Source organism: Rattus norvegicus, chromosome X, assembly GCF_021556685.1.
Source record: "Rattus norvegicus strain SHRSP/BbbUtx chromosome X, alternate assembly SHRSP_T2T, whole genome shotgun sequence".
NCBI classification, from domain to species: domain Eukaryota; kingdom Metazoa; phylum Chordata; class Mammalia; order Rodentia; family Muridae; genus Rattus; species Rattus norvegicus.
The window spans coordinates 119,284,350-119,306,001 of NC_141554.1; the positions used below are offsets into that span (position 1 = coordinate 119,284,350).

Consider the following 21,652-nt stretch of genomic DNA (forward strand, 5'->3'; position numbering starts at 1 on the left):
AGGTCATGTCAAATACAATAACATCATAAATGGAAAACTTTAAAAATGATTGCTTTACAATGAATATCCTAGTAAGAGCACCAGTGGAAGGGGAAGCCCTGGGTCCTGCTAAGACTGAACCCCCAGTGAACTAGATTGTTGGGGGGAAGGCGACAGGGGGGGGATGGAGAGGGGAACACCCATAAAGAAGGGGAGGGGAGAGGGGAATGTTTGCCCGGAAACCGGGAAAGGGAATAACACTCGAAATGTAAATAAGAAATACTCAAGTGAATAAAAAAATGATTGCTTTAAGACGTGCATTTATATTAATATGTAGAACACAGTTGTGCTCAAGGCCATCTTGATATCTTGAATCACTGCCCCACAAAAAGAGAGAATCAAATTTATTGTGGGAATTTAAAATTGTAATAGTTCAATAAGGTATGGAAAGATCAAATACTTGAACTGCTAATAGATGTATCATAAAATGTATCTAAAATTCACAACTAGCTGATGGGGAAAAGATGTCTTCATAGATGATAATATTGCCATAAAGAAGGCTCTGAGCCATGAGCTAGAGAGCAGTGGAGTGTCCCTGTAATGGGAGACAGATACAGGAAAATTGCCATAAATTTGAGGCCAGCCTGGGCTACATGATTCTATTCAAACAACAATAACAACGGAAAGGGGAAAAAAGCATAATGAGGCTGGAAGGACAAACTTAGAAAAGAGTTAATTTTATAGTGAAGGAGGGTGTCTTTTTTTAATCAGAATTAACATTTTAAAAATCTACTCGAAAACATAAGACCCATCAGAAAAATAGTTTTACTTGTCAAGTTTCACAGAAATATGTCCTAAGAAATTCCAGGTTCAATGCTTTTTTTTTTACCATGAAGGAACAGAAATGCTTCATTGTAAGATCATCTAAATCTCCTCATGTGAGGGAAAACCTGACTGAAATAAATCCTGACTGACTTCAGACCACACATTGTTCTGACTGCAATAGTTACGAATGACCACTAGGGGGCCGCAATCCTATTTGCCGCACTTCCGTGGTCACAAAATATGAAATCCCCTCTTAGGGTACTGTATAATTAGGTAAGAGTAATTTAACCTGGAGCTGCGACGGGTAAGAGTAGGTTACTTCAGTGTAGTGAGACGATATGCTTTGTTGCAATGCAATCTACAATTTGCAGCCTGTAAATTGATAACAGCATTGCCAAGGCCTTCTTCACTCAGCATAGACTCTTAGCAGAAGTTGAAAATGGCTAGTGATTTTGGATCTGTGCCTCCTGAAATGTATTAAAGAGAGCCGGCTTTATACATCTTTCCAATAAGGAAACTGATTTGTTTATTATATGTACTTTAACGTTTCCATACAACAAAATCACAATGTTAAACATTTATTCTTCACGGTCATTGCAATGATTCTCTGCGCTAACTATTCAAAGTGGCAAAAAGGTGCGCTCGTGCAGATTTATGAATAGTAAACGTATGTTTTAAAAAATTAATTTAGGTAGTAGAGGAAAAATTTAACCCAAGTTGTTTCTCACTTATTTGAATTCACAACTACCTTAATTTACTGTCTTAAGGAATCTGGATAATATGAAATAAAATCATCAAATTATTGAAATTGCGACTTTAAAATTCTATATATACATATTTTATATTATGTTATTCATGTAACATATGTTGATATGTATATGAGTAAATTAAATTATTTTATTAATCTAAATTACAGAATAATGTTTTCTATATATTTTCCACCATCCTAATGGTGTTTTACTTAGCTCAGCAGAAATATTAACTTTCTATTTTAAGAAAATACCTGTATTTGAAACATATTGGACATGTTTGTATTGGTTGGGGAATACATTTTTGTTTAAAGTAAGTAAGTAACATTATTGAAAGTTTGTTTGTCCTACTATAAAAACGTATCTAATGTTTGTTTTTAACTTGTTTTGCATTGAAAAGTAAATAGTTGCAGAAATGACACTGTACAACAACTGCCATTAAAATGTTAATTTCAGGTGTTATTTTCCTTCCCTTAGGCTAGGCTAAGGATCTATAGATTGAATGCCCTCTGATTAGAGCTCTGAAAATTGTCTTACTTAAAATGATTCAACTTAACATTGGGTATAGAATTTTGCTGATTCACTTAGAACGCAGAATTGGCATGTGATTCTTCTTTAGCAGAAGGACAAAGGTAGTGGACAGGCTGAACTGATACTTTAATTTTTGTACTTATGGAGTTGAGATTTCCATGCGGAGTTTGGGGATAGCATACCTGTTACTACTCAGCCAGGCTTTATCCAAGAAAATAGGATAGGAACCTTAACTAAAGTCTTTCTTACATAATTCTCATCCTATTTTTTTCATATTTACTTTTAGGGTTGTCAACTATTACCTGCAAGCATAGGCCAACGAACACCTTCTTTCCAAATTAATTGTAAGTATACACATAAGCATGCCCTGGAATCATTTTGGATCAATATTTAACTATTATATATAGATGATTACAACTAGTTTGACAACTTACGGCTGTACACAATCTACTAAATATATACCATTGAGGGCTTACCACATCTGAAAAATATTGTTGAAAAATATTTTAATGCAACCTAAAACATTAGAATTATGTTTTATCGAATTATGTGTGACGCAGATACCCTCACCAATTTTCAAAACACTATCTCAACTTTGTGGTAAGTAAATATAAGATTACATACTGAGAAATTTCAGCCAATGTAGAAAATCCATGATCGCTTGATTTCCCCTTATAATGCCAAACTCATAGCTGTGCTTTGAAATTAGCAAATCCAGCTATCATTTGCTGATAGGAATTTTAGAAAGCAAAACTCATTAAATGTTCTTCCTACCTGAGGCTGGGGTGTATCTCAGTGGTAGAATAATTGACTGGCAAGGGGACGAATCTATGCTCCATTCCCAGTACCAAATAAAACAATGATTATTATTGTTGTCATTATTAATTATCATCAGCTTCTCAGAACAAGTGTAAGAAAAGGTGAGAATCTTTGTTATCACTCAAAAATTCTGAAAACCAGTAAAGACAAACTTGCAGAAGAGAGGAAAAGGAGAGAGTGGTAGCTGGCTGAGGTGGTATGTGTGCTTAATCCCAGCACTCAGGAGGCAGCAGCCAGTGAATTTCTGAGGTTCAGGCCAATCTGGTCTACAGTTCCAGTTCCAGGATAGCCAAGGATACACGGAGAAACCTTGTGTTGGAAAAAAGTAAGGAAAAAAGGAGAGAGAAAGAGAGGAGGGGGGAGGAATGGTTAGTTAAATATTTGAGCCTTCTCACAGTACTATTGACATAGTTAATATCACAAAATGAGCTTACAATAGTAGTTTCAGAGGAAGAATTGATGATTGTGGGATGTAAGCCATCACTATAGGGGCATTTGATAGGAGTATTTTAATATAGTGCTAATATATAACTATGTAAAATATAAGGGTACAAAAATAAAATGAAAAATGAATGCTATCCAAATTTAAAAGATATTAATAAGGAAATAGACCTGGAAATGGGAATGTCTCCTACACACATAACTGAAGATAAAATATAATTGAAAGAAAGAAGAAATCAGTGACATTTTTTCCCAACAAAGCAGGTATATAAAACATGGCTACATCAAAATGTACCCAGTAGTCAAAAAACCAACATCAAACCATTGTGCCAGATTACTAAACATATTTTCATTTAATGCAATGACAAACATAACATTTCCTATTAATATATATTAAAAAGTTTCTATTACTCTCCCACTAGTTTTCCATACAGTGCGAAAATAAATGTTTAGGGAAATTTAAGAGCATAGAGTAAAAAATTTTGAAGTGCTCCAATAGGAGGAATCTCACTGTAAGTTTATGAACATTGAAATGTACTGCAATTGTTTTCATTGTGTTGGTGAAATCGGTTAACGTGGATGTCCAGGTAAGTTTATACGGTATTCACACCAGGTCTTCTCATACTGATCAGCATGCGAATGATAAAGACCAAGGTCAGTTTTACCACACTGTGAAGTCAGCCAATTCTACCTTTGCTCTCACCTTTTACTCGTACTCTTCTGACTGTGGCAAAGTATCTTCTCTCTACCTCTTTATGCTAAGCATCTAATACCCACACAGCGAGTGTTGTCTATTTCTCTCCCTGGCCTTGTGCTGACCATTGGTTTTTAAACAGCAGTTAAAGATTTTTTTGATAACTAAATTCATCTTAAAGTAGTATTAACTGGTAAGTTCTATCTCATCTCTCCAAAACTTGAATCCTCCAAAGAGCTCAAAGGCAAAATTTAGCTTAAATTCACTTTATTTTATAAAGTTTTTGGCTTACTTCACTTACCCAAGCAGTTCTCCTTGCTAGAGCACATCAGGGACCTGAAAACTGCATTCCCACCCAGCTACAAAAAATGGTTGAAGACTAGTTGTTTGTTGCGATGATGTAGCAAACATGTTTAATATATTAATATTGATTGTATGTTGATGAGTAGCAAAAGTGCAATTGTAATACTTATATACCAATATACCTACTTTTTTTAGGAGAATTAACATGACCCACACATACTGGAAAAGCACAGTAATAACAGGAATTTTGAGTTTCTGAAACTATTTTAATAAGAGCGAATAATTTTTACAAACTAAATGCAGGTTCATGTGACTTGTTTCAACTATCCTACGAAGTTAGTAATATCTTCTTTAAAGTTCTACAGAATCAGGCACAAAGATATTATATATATATATATATATATATATATATATATATATGGAGAGAGAGAGTGTGTTAATGGTTTGGTTAATGGTATCAACATCTCTTTTGAAAAATGGGTAATTTTTTCAATTGGACAGGCGTGTTCCTTTTGAACAGAATAAAGTTTGCAATACCAGTAAGTATTTAAAGTATATACTGTTTAGTTTTTTTTTTCTGTAACATGGTGACAGCACTGAAAGTTGTCTACCTGAATAGTTCATGTAGTGAAGATCACCAATACATTTATACTTATTACTCTCTTGACACTTGTATTAAAAATGGAAGAACATTCATTTTTTTTTATTATTAACTTGAGTATTTCTTATATACATTTCGAGTGTTATTCCCTTTCCCAGTTTCCGGGCAAACATCCCCCCCTCCCCTTTCTTATCGGTGTTCCCCTCCCCACCCTCCCCCCATTGTCCCCCTCCCCCCAACAGTCTAGTTCACTGGGGGTTCAGTCTTAGCAGGACCCAGGGCTTCCCCTTCCACTGGTGCTCTTACTAGGAGAACATTCATTTTTAACTATGTGCCCTTGTGTTGTTACAAATATAACAAATTCAATATTTTTTATTGCAGAATTCCATTATTTTACTATGCACTATGTTGTAATTTCTTTTTCACAAATATTTAAATTTCTTGTACTTTATCATATTTATATATTATATTTTATATATTTATATTATTTTTTTTTACTCCTCAACTCTTCACTTGGATAAATTTAAAAATATATAAGCAGAAGAGTGGGAAGGAATCGAAGGATTGAACGCTAGTCAGTGAAGTATCATTATGTTCTATGTCGGTTATACAGTTGTATCACACACAATAAGAACATAGTGTACTACATGTTATACATACTCAATAATCAGTATCACAATAGTTATGAAAGTTCTATGAAAAAATAACAATGATAAAATAGTACTTTTAGAAGAGAAATAGCCAAGTATAGTTGTTAAAAATTCCCATCCATAGTATATTTTAAACATGGGTAAGTTTTGAGGCTTTCTATTCTGGCATTGTATACAATATTTACTTTTGTTGATAATCTAAATTGTAAGCCATCCTTCTTCACATTAAGTTGAATGCAAAAGACTGTCTACATACTTAAAATCTTCTTGTCGTCCTATAAATATGTAAATATATGTATATATACGTATATATGTAAATGCATGTAATCTAATTTCGCTAACTAGAAATGTAAAACCTGTAAACAGTATGGATGCATTTTTATTTGATGTAGCCCGTGGCAAAAGCTGGCAAGACATGACAGTTTAAAATGTATATATTCTTTTACAAAAACTTCAACATCTATAAAATAAGTGAAAGTTATACGATTTTGAAAGGTGAGTAGCCAAAGAGTTTGTAGTAACTTTAATGACTGCAAGAAAGTTAGCAAACACGTGCATATTAGTAAATATCTTAAACAAAGAGTTCATCACACAAACATATCAATGCCAAATTTTATTATTTTAAAATATTAATCTTAAAGGCATATGCAGTGCAATTTGTAAAACATCAAGATTTCGTTTTGTTTTCTTTCCAGAAATACATACTAGACACCACACAAATGAGGCAACTGTGTCAAGGGTTCACAGCCAAGTCTTGCTACATAAACTGTTTGAAAGCAAACAGCAAACAGAACGGAACAAAAGCATCAGAGACAACTATAGTCAGAGCTATTTCATTTTACATCATTTCATTATTTTATCTCTGTCCAACCGAATTGACTATTTTGCAATAGCCCAAATTTGTCTTAAATTTAATGTATCTGTCCTGACTCATACATTTTATGATCCTACTCACGTTTCCTCTTTATTTTACAACTGTTGAGTTTTTGACAAACTATTTCAAGCCAGCATGATGAATTATATCATTGTTCCTGGCACTACGCTGTGACTACAATCATCTGTGGGATACTGACTCAATAGGTTTGGTGAATAGGTTAAGAGTCTGTGCTTTTAACAATCTCCCATGTTTCCATAAACCAAATTTGAACCAAGGTCAGAGATTAAGTGTCAATAATTTTTCATAATCCATAGTTTGGATGGTGGGAACCATGTGGACTCTCACAGATATTTAGCTTTGCCTTTGAAGCTCAGAGGCAGCCACAGGCAGCAGAGTTAGAGCCAGGCCCAAACAATAGGCTCATGAACACTACACTGACATCTGAAGCCTTAAAAACTTTCCACATCACTCCATATTATTGACATTTTGATTTTTCAACTGAGTAAAAATTGAACCCCATCGTTGGCTTCTGCATCAAAGCAGTCTATGGTTAATTTGCAGTCCACCTTCCTGGAGCAAAAAAAAAAAAATTACTAAAAAATAGTGTCACCACAATTTAGTGGGTAGTAGGAGAAAGATGAGCTCTACAGAAATATGACAGTCAAGTTAGTAATTGAAGGTATAAGGCTTCTCTAGCAAGTAACAAGGAATTAACAGAGAGAAAAGGAGGTAAGGAAGAACATTGGTACGTTTAGAAAAATTAAAGCATCAACTGTATGTGAAAAAAAGTAAGCTCTTCTTGGCCAAGAAGGCTCAATGTAGTGGGAATTTCTCCATATGAATATTGAAATAGCTTAAAACTTGAATGAGTAGTAGTATTGGGTAAGCATGCTGAGTAAACAGTAGGGAATGCTATTAAATTCCACATTTTGGAATTTCAGCAAAGGACTGGTCTGTCGTGAGAGAGAAAGGGGACAGAAGTGTTTGAAACGCTACAATAGAAAGGTCAGGCTTTAGAAGTAGCTGGAAACTATTCAGAACTAAAAGCTTTGTGGAAGCATTTGTAGAAATCATCTGAGTTGGAAACTTTATTGTTAATGTGTGAAAGGAACATTGACTTCAGAAGCAGAGCAAGCCTTTAAAGTCAATTTTCTCATTGTTAGGAAGCACACAGCAGATTGAAAGAGGGGTCTCTAAGAACAAAGAAGTGAAGACTTTAGAAGGTGATCTCGACAAATGTTCAAGGGGCTGCCAGATATTGCTGATGAGCTAAGTGTAAGAGAAGCATGTGGGCTTGGTAGGTTTTTCTGCTGGTTCCTTGATGGTAGTAGTGGGCTAAGATGATGTGACGTATTCATGCAAAAATACATTGCCCTTATCTCAAAGAGAAGAAGAGCTAGTTTATTCTGAAACCATGTATCTGTTACTATGACCTGGGGACAAAGATTCAGATCCTGTATTCCAGTAGCTTACCAACTTGGAAAAGTTCAAAACAAAGTCGTTAATCAAACCTTTTTCAAATACCCCAGATAGTTGGGCTACACCCAAGTGAAGCATTCTTTCTCCAGTCCTTGGATGTTATGTGAGGACATTTGTCACTTTTGGATGAGTAGAAGTTAGATTTCTTTTCATACATTCTACAAGGTTTGCCCAACAGTTACAACATATTAATGATCACACAGAGGTGGGGAATAAAAAATGCTATTCACAGGAACAAGAGAGCTCAAGATAACTTCCTTCTGGAAATGCAACATTCTAAACACCTACAAAGCATCAAAGTTCTCACCATCCAATATACCCTTGTGTAATGTTAGAAATAGGAATAGCTCCATTTGGAGAAATTTAGCTCATAGATACTTCATAAGAGCCCCAGAGTTAGAAATATGAAAAACAGAATATCAAATAGTAAATGAACATATTTCATAATTCTTTCTGGACCTCTTTCTGAATCTCTCTCCCCATTTCCTATCTCCTGCAACTTCCTCCACTTCCAGTCTTTTTAGCCAAGTGATTCCAAGGTGTGTGTTACACGAATTGTTAAAGGGAATTTAAAATTTACGGAGTACCAACTGGACATACTTTTAAAGTCTCATTTCAATGCTATAACAAATGGCAAGTTTTTTCTTGCTGTTTAGCATACAAAATAGGAAAACCTGACCTATGCAACAATTCTTGCCAGCTGTAGGTTCTAAATAAAATGTGAAGAATCTCACTCTTCCTCATTGGAGAAATTTTAGCCTTTCTGCTAGCTTAATATAAGAAATACTTTTCTCAAGTTTTGTTCCTCAAGTTGAAAAAAATTGCCTAAAAACTTAGGTAAAACATTTGAGACTGTTTGCTTGTTCTCTTCTAATTTTGTTTTGAAGTAGGGACTTGCTTTAAAGTACTCACCTCACCATGTAATCCAGGGCAGCCTTGAACATGGGGTAATTCTCAAACTTCAGCCTCCTTAATGCTTAGGATTACACGCATGAGCCGCCATGCCCACTTTAATTGATTTTAATGATGAAAGTTAAGGTGTCATGGTTGTTATATAAAATAAGTTATCAAGAGTAGCAAATATAGGCGTAGGAAATAACAGAGGTGCTTTTTTGGTGTGATTCTCTGTGTTTGTTAAGGGTTCGCTTAAAGGACAGATGACAAAGTTTCTCATCAAATGAACTATGAAGTTATGTAGAGATATAATATAAACTATGCCAATGTCCGGTATAATGCTGGATGTGATAAATGCTATTTCCTCCAAATTTCACAACATTGTAATGAATTATTACCCATGATTAATACTCTACTCCACTAGACTTGCCTAATGAAATCTGTTCATGTAAACTCGGTAGCATTAACTATCAAGTGCATCCTGGTTACAAACAGATAATGAACATTATTTCCTTTCTATTATGACTATTATAATTAGCTCCATCCAAACTTCTAACCCTGTACTGCAAGATGACAGAGTGTGTAAAAATGCTTACTGTGGACACTGATTACCTGATGCCATCCACAAGGTGTCCCCCAACTCAACACACATATTGTGGTATACACATACACATGTTTTTAAAAGGATTCAAAGTTTGTCAAGCCCAATTACCTTAACCCTCATGTGGAAGTCAGTATAACATAAGATTGCCATAAAAAGTCCCTAAATTGAACTTCTTGAAGATTTTAACAAATACAAACCATTTAGTAATTATTAAAACCCCTATGTGTTCTCTTGAAATATACCTTTTACTTATAAATAAAGTCAAGCCAGATGATTGATGCTTCTGGCTACTCAGTGGGAAAGGATCTTGGTGTTTACAGCCAGAAAACAGTGCTTCTCCACAAAGTGGCATTGTTTAAATGCATGCAAAATGCAATACTTGTCTGAAACTCTGAGTTTTTGGTTTTGTTTTTTTTTTTTTAACACCACCACTTCTTTCTTTTACCATGTTCCTGTATCTTGCGCCTCCAAGATTTCAGCAGACATTTCCTAATATTTTGGACTTAACAAAATAATACTGCTCAATACTATTGAGTCTGCAAATTTAGTGGGATCCCAGCTGAAAAGTTGTCTTTTAATAATTTAAGCAACTTTACCCACAGTAAGAAAGCGTTCACTAAATGTTTTTAATAAATGTTAGATGCAGATGAATGAATTACTTATTTCCATTCTTTGGTATTTTTAAATCTTTATATTTCTGCAGATCTTTGTTTCCCTTAAGTTGAACATACATTTATCTGCTAATTGATTTTAAGGAAACACGTCATGTTCCCCTGGATAAAAAAAGCTCAAATGATTGTCTTTATTCTACTATATTTTTGACAATTATATTAAAGTCTTACTCTGGTACTTGATGTGCTAACACTTGAATGCAGCATTGCTTTCTCATATTGTTTGCCCTTTGTTACTTCTCTTTAATTTATATTCACTTTGATCAGTTTGGCATTCCTCCTGTCTTTAAAGGAAAGGCCACATTTGGGGGTTATGGAAATACGTTTCTTATTGTCTAACCATAATCACTGATTCTAGAAGTAAAAGTAATGATGCATTTCTCACATGGAACCCTAATATTTCAGAGACATCTTCAAATTCATTAAGCAAATAAAGAACTAAATCTATATTTTTATTTTTTAATTAAAATGTAATTACATAATTGCCCCCTTCCTTCAAGCATCCCTACCCAGTCCTGTTAAACTCATGACCTCTTTCCAATTGTTACTGTTATTTCTTTCTTGTTTTCCCTCTCGCCTTATATATTCATATATATTCATATATATTCATATATATTCATATGAATATATAAAGAGATATACAAATAGACATGTGTTGTATAATGTGTGAATCATCATGCTTACCTCCTCTTGTGTTACATATATATAGATATATATGTAACACCAATTGGTATTGTATAAGCAATCAGGCAATCAGGCAACCAGTCCCTAGAGAAGACTTATTCTTCTTTCCTTAGCATTGTTGCCTGTAGGGTTAGGGCCTTGTTAGATTTGTTTGAGTGTAGGGTCCTACGAGATTTTCCTCTTCTCTGTTCACATGACTATTGCTATAGTATTTCTTTGGGTCTTGTTTTGGCAGCTATATTGTTCAGGCATCAGGGTTGCAACAGAATACATTTTAAAGTGAATAAGCCTCTTGGAAAATGTCTAGTTAAAAACTTACTACCGGAAAGAAAGGTCAAGGAAGGCACTATGAGATCAGCAAGAGATCAACAAATAGAGCATAGCTTGTATGGTGGCAGTGTGTAAGAAGTTCTGAGCTTAAAATTGAAGACAGAATTGGTCTGGGAGGGTGGAGAGTCCAGAAGGAAGTGTATTTCAAAGCATATGATTCGACAAGTGTATCTGTGGGGGCTCATGGAAGCCAATGAGCGTTGAGAACAGAACTGACGTGACCTGTGAACTTTTATTAAAACAAGAGGAATAAAGGAAAGGTAGGTAAAGGGAGAGATTTCAAGAAGAAGATGTTGATTAGGGGATGTTGACCGTATGAATAGCTACATCCCCCAATAGAAACTCCTACAAGTACATAGAAACACAGCCCTAGATTTCTCATTTGTATGTCACAGTTTTAGCACTGTTTCTAGGTACAGGGCTCTGTAACATTTAAACCTGTAACAGCCTACCCTGGCCACCAGGTGGCTGCCGTCCTAGGATTATTTTCAGGTAGTTCAGATTAGTGTGGCCAAAGTTTTCTCTCCACCCACGACATGATTTTTAGAAACTTATAGTCTACCTACAGTCTTATTTTACTATCTAGAACAAACTTTTTCCTTTTGTGTATATGTGGTTTGAATCCAAGGCCCATTACTGAGCTGTATCTCTGGCTGACTACATTGGACTCTTCCTTTCTTACTATCTACCAGTTCAGGGAATTAACTTATATATTAGGTTTCCCAACTGAGCAAATGAAAGTGAAGTAATTAATCAGATTTGTATGTAATTTCCATATACCCTACATTATAATTGATGGCCTATTCTCAGACAAATGTCTTTAATGGTATTGCTATCATCTAATATTGAACTGTGGTGTTTAAAACTATTTAATTACTTTTCCACATTGTCCTGATTTTGAGTCCCTATGGCAGAGTTATAGCTGTGAGACAAGATATTCACTAAATTACAGGATGGGAAAAGGATAGCCAGGCACTCTAAAGCCTTCAGTGGTAGGTTGGCAACCATTTGAATAGTAATCATTAGCTAATACAAATCCAGAAGGGCTGTCTTCATTACACTTCATGATATCCATGCCATAGAGAACATCAAGTTCTCAGGGTATGGTTTTTCAAAAAAATATAAAAATCCAAGATTGTTACTTTGACTTTACGTATTTATAGATAATGCATTAAGTTTGCATTAGAACTAAAAATGGTGCAACCTACTTTTGAAAAAAGCAAAACACTCCAATTAACATATCAAAACACCCCTGCCAGAGAGAAAATATGCTGTTTATTGCTCTAAATTATTCATAAGTTTTCACACAATTTGTTGTAAACATCTGATTGAAAGGAGATCCCAGAACTATTACTTAGTCCTTTTTTTTTTTTGGTTCTTTTTTTCGGAGCTGGGGACCGAACCCAGGGCCTTGCGCTTCCTAGGTAAGCGCTCTACCACTGAGCTAAATCCCCAGCCCCAGTCCTTTTTTAAAAATCAAATTGTGGATTTTATTTTTCTTCCATTTCTCTCTATAAAGGTTATAATAAAGAATGAGTAGCACAAGGTGTTGGGCTGATAGTTGGAAATCATACAAATATATCCTTTAATAATGCTGAAACAGTTACTCTTTTTTTTTTTTTGGAATCTTTTTTTTTTTTGATTTTTTTTTTTTATTAACTTGAGTATTTCTTATATACATTTCGAGTGTTATTCCCTTTCCCGGTTTCCGGGCAAACATCCCCCTCCCCCCTCCCCTTCCTTATGGGTGTTCCCCTCCCAACCCTCCCCCCATTGCCGCCCTCCCCCCATAGACTAGTTCACTGGGGGTTCAGTCTTAGCAGGACCCAGGGCTTCCCCTTCCACTGGTGCTCTTACTAGGATATTCATTGCTACCTATGGGGTCAGAGTCCAGGGTCAGTCCATGTATAGTCTTTAGGTAGTGGCTTAGTCCCTGGAAGCTCTGGTTGCTTGGCATTGTTGTACTTTTGGGGTCTCGAGCCCCTTCAAGCTCTTCCGGTTCTTTCTCTGATTCCTTCAATAGGGGACCTATTCTCAGTTCAGTGGTTTGCTGCTGGCATTCGCCTCTATATTTGCTGTATTCTGGCTGTGTCTCTCAGGAGCGATCTACATCCGGCTCCTGTCGGTCTACACTTCTTTGCTTCATCCATCTTGTCTAATTGGGTGGCTGTATATGTATGGGCCACATGTGGGGCAGGCTCTGAATGGGTGTTCCTTCAGTCTCTGTTTTAATCTTTGCCTCTCCCTTCCCTGCCAAGAGTATTCTTTTTCCTCATTTAAAGAAGGAGTGAAGCATTCACATTTTGATCATCCGTCTTGAGTTTCGTTTGTTCTAGGGATCTAGGGTAATTCAAGCATTTGGGCTAATAGCCACTTATCAATGAGTGCATACCATGTATGTCTTTCTGTGATTGGGTTAGCTCACTCAGGATGATATTTTCCAGTTCCAACCATTTGCCTACGAATTTCATAAACTCGTTGTTTTTGATAGCTGAGTAATATTCCATTGTGTAGATGTACCACATTTTCTGTATCCATTCCTCTGTTGAAGGGCATCTGGGTTCTTTCCATTTTCTGGCTATTATAAATAAGGCTGCGATGAACATAGTGGAGCACGTGTCTCTTTTATATGTTGAGGCATCTTTTGGGTATATGCCCAAGAGAGGTATAGCTGGATCCTCAGGCAGTTCAATGTCCAATTTTCTGAGGAACCTCCAGACTGATTTCCAGAATGGTTTTACCAGTCTGCAATCCCACCAACAATGGAGGAGTGTTCCTCTTTCTCCACATCCTCGCCAGCATCTGCTGTCACCTGAGTTTTTGATCTTAGCCAATCGCACTGGTGTGAGGTGAAATCTCAGGGTTGTTTTGATTTGCATTTCCCTTATGACTAAAGATGTTGAACATTTCTTTAGGTGTTTCTCAGCCATTCGGCATTCCTCAGCTGTGAATTCTTTGTTTAGCTCTGAACCCCATTTTTTAATAGGGTTATTTGTTTCCCTGCGGTCTAACTTCTTGAGTTCTTTGTATATTTTGGAAATAAGGCCTCTATCTGTTGTAGGATTGGTAAAGATCTTTTCCCAATCTGTTGGTTGCCGTTTTGTCCTAACCACAGTGTCCTTTGCCTTACAGAAGCTTTGCAGTTTTATGAGATCCCATTTGTCGATTCTTGATCTTAGAGCATAAGCCATTGGTGTTTTGTTCAGGAAATTTTTTCCAGTGCCCATGTGTTCCAGATGCTTCCCTAGTTTTTCTTCTATTAGTTTGAGTGTGTCTGGTTTGATGTGGAGGTCCTTGATCCACTTGGACTTAAGCTTTGTACAGGGTGATAAGGATGGATCAATCTGCATTCTTCTACATGTTGCCCTCCAGTTGAACCAGCACCATTTGCTGAAAATGCTATCTTTTTTCCATTGGATGGTTTTGGCTCCTTTGTCAAAAATCAAGTGACCATAGGTGTGTGTGTTCATTTCTGGGTCTTCAATTCTATTCCATTGGTCTATCTGTCTGTCTCTGTACCAATACCATGCAGTTTTTATCACTATTGCTCTGTAATACTGCTTGAGTTCAGGGATAGTGATTCCCCCTGAAGTCCTTTTATTGTTGAGGATAGCTTTAGCTATCCTGGGTTTTTTGTTATTCCAGATGAATTTGCAAATTGTTCTGTCTAACTCTTTGAAGAATTGGATTGGTATTTTGATGGGGATTGCATTGAATCTGTAGATTGCTTTTGGTAAAATGGCCATTTTTACCATATTAATCCTGCCAATCCATGAGCATGGGAGATCTTTCCATCTTCTGAGGTCTTCTTCAATTTCTTTCCTCAGTGTCTTGAAGTTCTTATTGTACAGATCTTTTACTTGCTTGGTTAAAGTCACACCGAGGTACTTTATATTATTTGGGTCTATTATGAAGGGTGTCGTTTCCCTAATTTCTTTTTCGGCTTGTTTCTCTTTTGTATAGAGGAAGGCAACTGATTTATTTGACTTAATTTTATACCCAGCCACTTTGCTGAAGTTGTTTATCAGCTTTAGTAGTTCTCTGGTGGAACTTTTGGGATCACTTAAATATACTATCATGTCATCTGCAAATAGTGATATTTTGACCTCTTCTTCCGATCTGTATCCCTTTGATCTCCTTTTGTTGTCTGATTGCTCTGGCTAGAACTTCAAGAACTATATTGAATAAGTAGGGAGAGAGTGGGCAGCCTTGTCTAGTCCCTGATTTTAGTGGGATTGCTTCAAGTTTCTCTCCATTTAGTTTAATGTTAGCAACTGGTTTGCTGTATATGGCTTTTACTATGTTTAGGTATGGGCCTTGAATTCCTATTCTTTCCAGGACTTTTATCATGAAGGGGTGTTGAATTTTGTCAAATGCTTTCTCAGCATCTAATGAAATGATCATGTGGTTCTGTTCTTTCAGTTTGTTTATATAATGGATCACGTTGATGGTTTTCCGTATATTAAACCAACCCTGCATGCCTGGGATGAAGCCTACTTGATCATGGTGGATGATTGTTTTGATGTGCTCTTGAATTCGGTTTGCCAGAATTTTATTGAGTATTTTTGCGTCGATATTCATAAGGGAAATTGGTCTGAAGTTCTCTTTCTTTGTTGTGTCTTTGTGTGGTTTAGGTATAAGAGTAATTGTGGCTTCATAGAAGGAATTCGGTAGGGCTCCATCTGTTTCAATTTTGTGGAATAGTTTGGATAATATTGGTATGAGGTCTTCTATGAAGGTTTGATAGAATTCTGCACTAAACCCGTCTGGACCTGGGCTCTTTTTGGTTGGGAGACCTTTAATGACTGCTTCTATTTCCTTAGGAGTTATGGGGTTGTTTAACTGGTTTATCTGTTCCTGATTTAACTTCGATACCTGGTATCTGTCTAGGAAATTGTCCATTTCCTGAAGATTTTCAAATTTTGTTGAATATATGTTTTTATAGTAAGATCTGATGATTTTTTGAATTTCCTCCGAATCTGTAGTTATGTCTCCCTTTTCATTTCTGATTTTGTTAATTTGGACACACTCTCTGTGTCCTCTCGTTAGTCTGGCTAAGGGTTTATCTATCTTGTTGATTTTCTCAAAGAACCAACTTTTGGTTCTGTTGATTCTTTCTATGGTCCTTTTTGTTTCTACTTGGTTGATTTCAGCTCTGAGTTTGATTATTTCCTGCCTTCTACTCCTCCTGGGTGTATTTGCTTCTTTTTGTTCTAGAGCTTTTAGGTGTGCTGTCAAGCTGCTGACATATGCTCTTTCCTGTTTCTTTCTGCAGGCACTCAGCGCTATGAGTTTTCCTCTTAGCACAGCTTTCATTGTGTCCCATAAGTTTGAGTATGTTGTATCTTCATTTTCATTAAATTCTAAAAAGTTTTTAATTTCTTTCTTTATTTCTTCCTTGACCAGGTTATCATTGAGTAGAGCATTGTTCAATTTCCACGTATATGTGGGCATTCTTCCCTTATTGTTATTGAAGACCAGTTTTAGGCCGTGGTGGTCCGATAGCACGCATGGGATTATTTCTATCTTTCTGTACCTGTTGAGGCCCGTTTTTTGACCAATTATATGGTCAATGTTGGAGAAAGTACCATGAGGAGCTGAGAAGAAGGTATATCCTTTTGCTTTAGGATAGAATGTTCTATAAATATCCGTTAAGTCCATTTGGCTCATGACTTCTCTTAGTCTGTCTACATCACTGTTTAATTTCTGTTTCCATGATCTGTCCATTGATGAGAGTGGGGTGTTGAAATCTCCCACTATTATTGTGTGAGGTGCAATGTGTGTTTTGAGCTTTAGTAAGGTTTCTTTTACGTATGTAGTTGCCCTTTTATTTGGGGCATATATATTTAGGATTGAGAGTTCATCTTGGTTGATTTTTCCTTTGATGAATATGAAGTGTCCTTCCTTATCTTTTTTGATGACTTTTAGTTGGAAATTGATTTTATTTGATATTAGAATGGCTACTCCAGCTTGCTTCTTCTGACCATTTGCTTGGAAAGTTGTTTTCCAGCCTTTCACTCTGAGGTAGTGTCTGTCTTTGTCTCTGAGGTGTGTTTCCTGTAGGCAGCAGAATGCAGGGTCCTCGTTGCGTATCCAGTTTGTTAATCTATGTCTTTTTATTGGGGAGTTGAGGCCATTGATATTGAGAGATATTAAGGAATAGTGATTATTGCTTCCCGTTATATTCATATTTGGATGTGAGGTTATGTTTGTGTGCTTTCATTCTCTTTGTTTTGTTGCCAAGACGATTAGTTTCTTGCTTCTTCTAGGGTATAGCTTGCCTCCTTATGTTGGGCTTTACCATTTATTATCCTTTGTAGTGCTGGATTTGTAGAAAGATATTGTGTAAATTTGGTTTTGTCATGGAATATCTTGGTTTCTCCATCAATGATAATTGAGAGTTTTGCTGGATACAGTAATCTGGGCTGGCATTTGTGTTCTCTTAGGGTCTGTATAACATCAGTCCAGGATCTTCTGGCCTTCATAGTTTCTGGCGAGAAGTCTGGTGTGATTCTGATAGGTCTCCCTTTATATGTTACTTGACCTTTTTCCCTTACTGCTTTTAATATTCTTTCTTTATTTTGTGCGTTTGGTGTTTTGACAATTATGTGACGGGAGGTGTTTCTTTTCTGGTCCAATCTATTTGGAGTTCTGTAGGCTTCTTGTATGTCTATGGGTATCTCTTTTTTTAGGTTAGGGAAGTTTTCTTCTATGATTTTGTTGAAGATATTTACTGGTCCTTTGAGCTGGGAGTCTTCACTCTCTTCTATACCTATTATCCTTAGGTTTGATCTTCTCATTGAGTCCTGGATTTCCTGTATGTTTTGGACCAGTAGCTTTTTCCGCTTTACATTATCTTTGACAGTTGAGTCAATGATTTCTATGGAATCTTCTGCTCCTGAGATTCTCTCTTCCATCTCTTGTATTCTGTTGGTGAAGCTTGTATCTACAGCTCCTTGTCTCTTCTTTTGGTTTTCTATATCCAGGGTTGTTTCCATGTGTTCTTTCTTGATTGCTTCTATTTCCATTTTTAATTCCTTCAACTGTTTGATTGTGTTTTCCTGGAATTCTTTCAGGGATTTTTGCGATTCCTCTCTGTAGGCTTTTACTTGTTTATTAATGTTTTCCTGTGCTTCCCTAAGTGTGTTCAAGTCTTTCTTGAAGTCCTCCAGCATCATGATCAAATATGATTTTGAAACTAGATCTTGCTTTTCTGGTGTGTTTGGATATTCCATGTTTGTTTTGGTGGGAGAATTGGGCTCCGATGATGGCATGTAGTCTTGGTTTCTGTTGCTTGGGTTCCTGCGCTTGCCTCTCGCCATCAGATTATCTCTAGTGTTACTTTGTTTTGCTATTTCTGACAGTGGCTAGACTGTCCTATAAGCCTGTGTGTCAGGAGTGCTGTAGACCTGTTTTCCTCTCTTTCAGTCAGTTATGGGGACAGAGTGTTCTGCTTTCGGGCGTGTAGTTTTTCCTCTCTACAGGTCTTCAGCTGTTCCTGTGGGCCTGTGTCTTGAGTTCACCAGGCAGCTTTCTTGCAGCAGAAAATTTGGTCTTACCTGTGGTCCCGAGGCTCAGGTTTGCTCGTGGGGTGCTGTCCAGGGGCTCTCTGCAGCGGCAGCAACCAGGAAGACCTGTGCCGCCCCTTCCGGGAGCTTCAGTGCACCAGGGTTCCAGATGGTCTTTGGCTTTTTCCTCTGGCGTCCGAGACGTGTGTGCAGGGAGCAGTCTCTTCTGGTTTCCCAGGCCTGTCTGCCTCTCTGAAGGTTTAGCTCTCCCTCCCACGGGATTTGGGTGCAGAGAACTGTTTATCCGGTCTGTTTCCTTCAGGGTCCGGCGGTGTCTCTGGCAGGGGTCCTGCCGATCCTGGGCCCTCCACCACGGGAGCCCAGAGGCCTTATACAGTTTCCTCTTGGGCCAGGGATGTGGGCAGGGGTGAGCAGTGTTGGTGGTCTCTTCCGCTCTGCAGCCTCAGGAGTGCCCACCTGACCAGGCGGTTGGGTCTCTCTCTCACCGGGTCTGGGAGCAGAGAGCTGCTGCGGGCCGGGATCCGCGGGTGTGGGACTTCCGGTAAACCCAGAGCGTGCCCGGTTCTAGAGAAATTCTGCTTCCGTGTGTCCCAAGCTCACCAGGCAGCTTTCTTGCAGCAGAAAATTTGGTCTTACCTGTGGTCCCGAGGCTCAAGTTCGCTCGTGGGGTGCTGCCCAGGGGCTCTCTGCAGCGGCAGCAACCAGGAAGCTGAAAGAGTTACTCTTACCTGTCCACGCTATCGGAAATTAATGGGATTGATATGAAATGTTCACCAAGATCTCTGGCCTCTCAAGGTTTTTGTGATGCTATTGGTGAGGTAAGATCAGTTAATAAGAAATAAACAATTGAATAGTGTGGTCCTAAGTATTAAGATCATGCGTGTACAAAGAGGTAGAGAACCACTGATGCCTGCATCCTGCTAAGGCTCCTTCAGAAACTGACCTTATCAATTAGCAGGTAGCATATCCCTATTTTGAAGTTACCTTGTTTATCTCATTAGGCATCTACTTTTTATGTGCCATTCAAGCCCTGTGCATAGGTACCTTATAGGGTACAAGCTATGTCAATATTCCTACTTGATCAAAGGGTTTTTGGCTGTTTTGTCTTTTCTTGTTTTTTGTTTTGTTTTTCTAGACAGAGTCTCACTGTGTGGACCGGGCTGCCCTAGAACTCATAAATAGCTGTCTACTTTGCTGGGACTAAAGACTATGTCATCACAATAATTTCTATTTTTCCTCTAATTTGCCACTGTTCTATCACTTCGGACTAGATACTACCCTTTTATGAGTCACATATTAACTTGTGTGCTTTCATTCCTGAAGAATAGTTGTTACCATACTCTTAGATTAATGCCTATTTTTAATTGTTTTTATTATTCTTAAATCTTTAGTGTCTTAGAAGAAAGAAAATAATGCAATCCTCAGTTTGGTGTTAGAAAACAGCTTCATAGAATAGATAATGTAAAGCAAGAAGGGGAATGTTTTTTTATTGATTACACTGATAAAACTATAAATGTTTAAAAGAATCAAGCATTTATAGGAATAGGAACCAAGTGGATCTTTTATAGATTGCTGGCAGAAATACAAATCTGTACAAATACTTGGGAAAATGTTGGCATTATCTCCTAAAATTGGATATTCACAGTGCATAATTTTAAATAACAAATTAATTATAGCAAGAGAGCCATGGGTGGTGCGATGGTAATAGTGATTCCCACACCAAGCGTTATAATTAATCCCATTCTGTACACTGAGGCCAGACTCTCAGATTTCAGGGAGCTGAGTATCCAAGTGGGGAGCATTTAGTATGACAGAGGTACAAAGGATATTGGAAGGTGCATTTTGCTTGGTATAATATTGTTTTACTCTTGTAATTGCTTCATATAATTTACTAGTGAATAGTTTCTGATTTAGTACAGCAAGACATGTGGGGAGAAATAATGATTATTTGCTATAGGCAGCTCCACGTGACAGGTTTTCTTTTATAACCAAGAGGGAGAAATGGAAGATGCACTGAATGGATTGTGCTCTGTTTTTGTACCTAAGGAAGAACATGAGATCCATCCAGGTGCAAGGAAAGATATATCATTGTCATTAGTACAACTCAAGTATAGTGATCCATGGATTTTTATAGGAAATATTGCACAGTTTTAAGTAGTCACCCCATCTTTCGGTCAACATCAGCAGTTCAGTACAAAGAAGCTTTGTTTTATAACAGTGAAATTATAAGAGGAGTGGAAACATGTAGAATTATTAATAAGAAATAACTCCCTCGTGCGGAAGAGGGCACAGCAGTAAAGAGTCCCTGCTGCTCTTCCAAGGGATCCAAGTCAGGTAGCTCATAAACTCCTATAACTTCAGCTCCAGAGGACATCCAGCCCTCTTTTAGCCTAGAACTTGTACACATGTGCAGAGATAAAGATGTTAGGTACAGCACTGGATGCCAAATACTTTCCCTAATATTCTTATAACAATCAAGTCTTATTAAACATATGAAGAAACAGAGGCCAGGAGACCTTGAGTATGTTTTCTAAGGTCTTACAACCATACAGGGACTGCTGCCACTCTGGACTCAAACTCACCTAACTATCAACTTACATTTCTTTTTTTTTTTCTTATTACATAAGAGTGATTTTTATTTATTTTTTTTATTAACTTGAGTATTTCTTATATACATTTCGAGTGTTATTCCCTTTCCCGGTTTCCGGGCAAAAATCCCCCTCCCCCTTCCCCCTCCCCTTCCTTATGGGTATTCCCCTCCCAACCCTCCCCCCATTGCCGCCCTCCCCCCAACAGTCTAGTTCACTGGGGGTTCAGTCTTAGCAGGACTCAGGGCTTCCCCTTCCACTGGTGCTCTTACTAGGATATTCATTGCTACCTATGAGGTCAGAGTCCAGGGTCAGTCCATGTATAGTCTTTAGGTTCAACTCACATTTCTATTTCCTGAAGTAGAACCTGATTCATAGGACACCCTGCCAAGTGAAAACAGCAT

The 21,652-nt window shown here is 37.3% G+C and overlaps 1 protein-coding gene across 2 annotated transcripts in view; it reads left to right on the plus strand.

Annotated features, from left to right (window-relative positions):
- Positions 1 to 21,652, plus strand: part of Htr2c (5-hydroxytryptamine receptor 2C) — a 222,123-nt gene that overhangs the window by 15,986 nt on the left and 184,485 nt on the right. For both annotated transcript variants that reach the window (XM_087599166.1, NM_012765.3), the window contains 1 exon segment: positions 2,371 to 2,428. The gene's annotated coding sequence lies outside the window, so the exon portion shown is untranslated.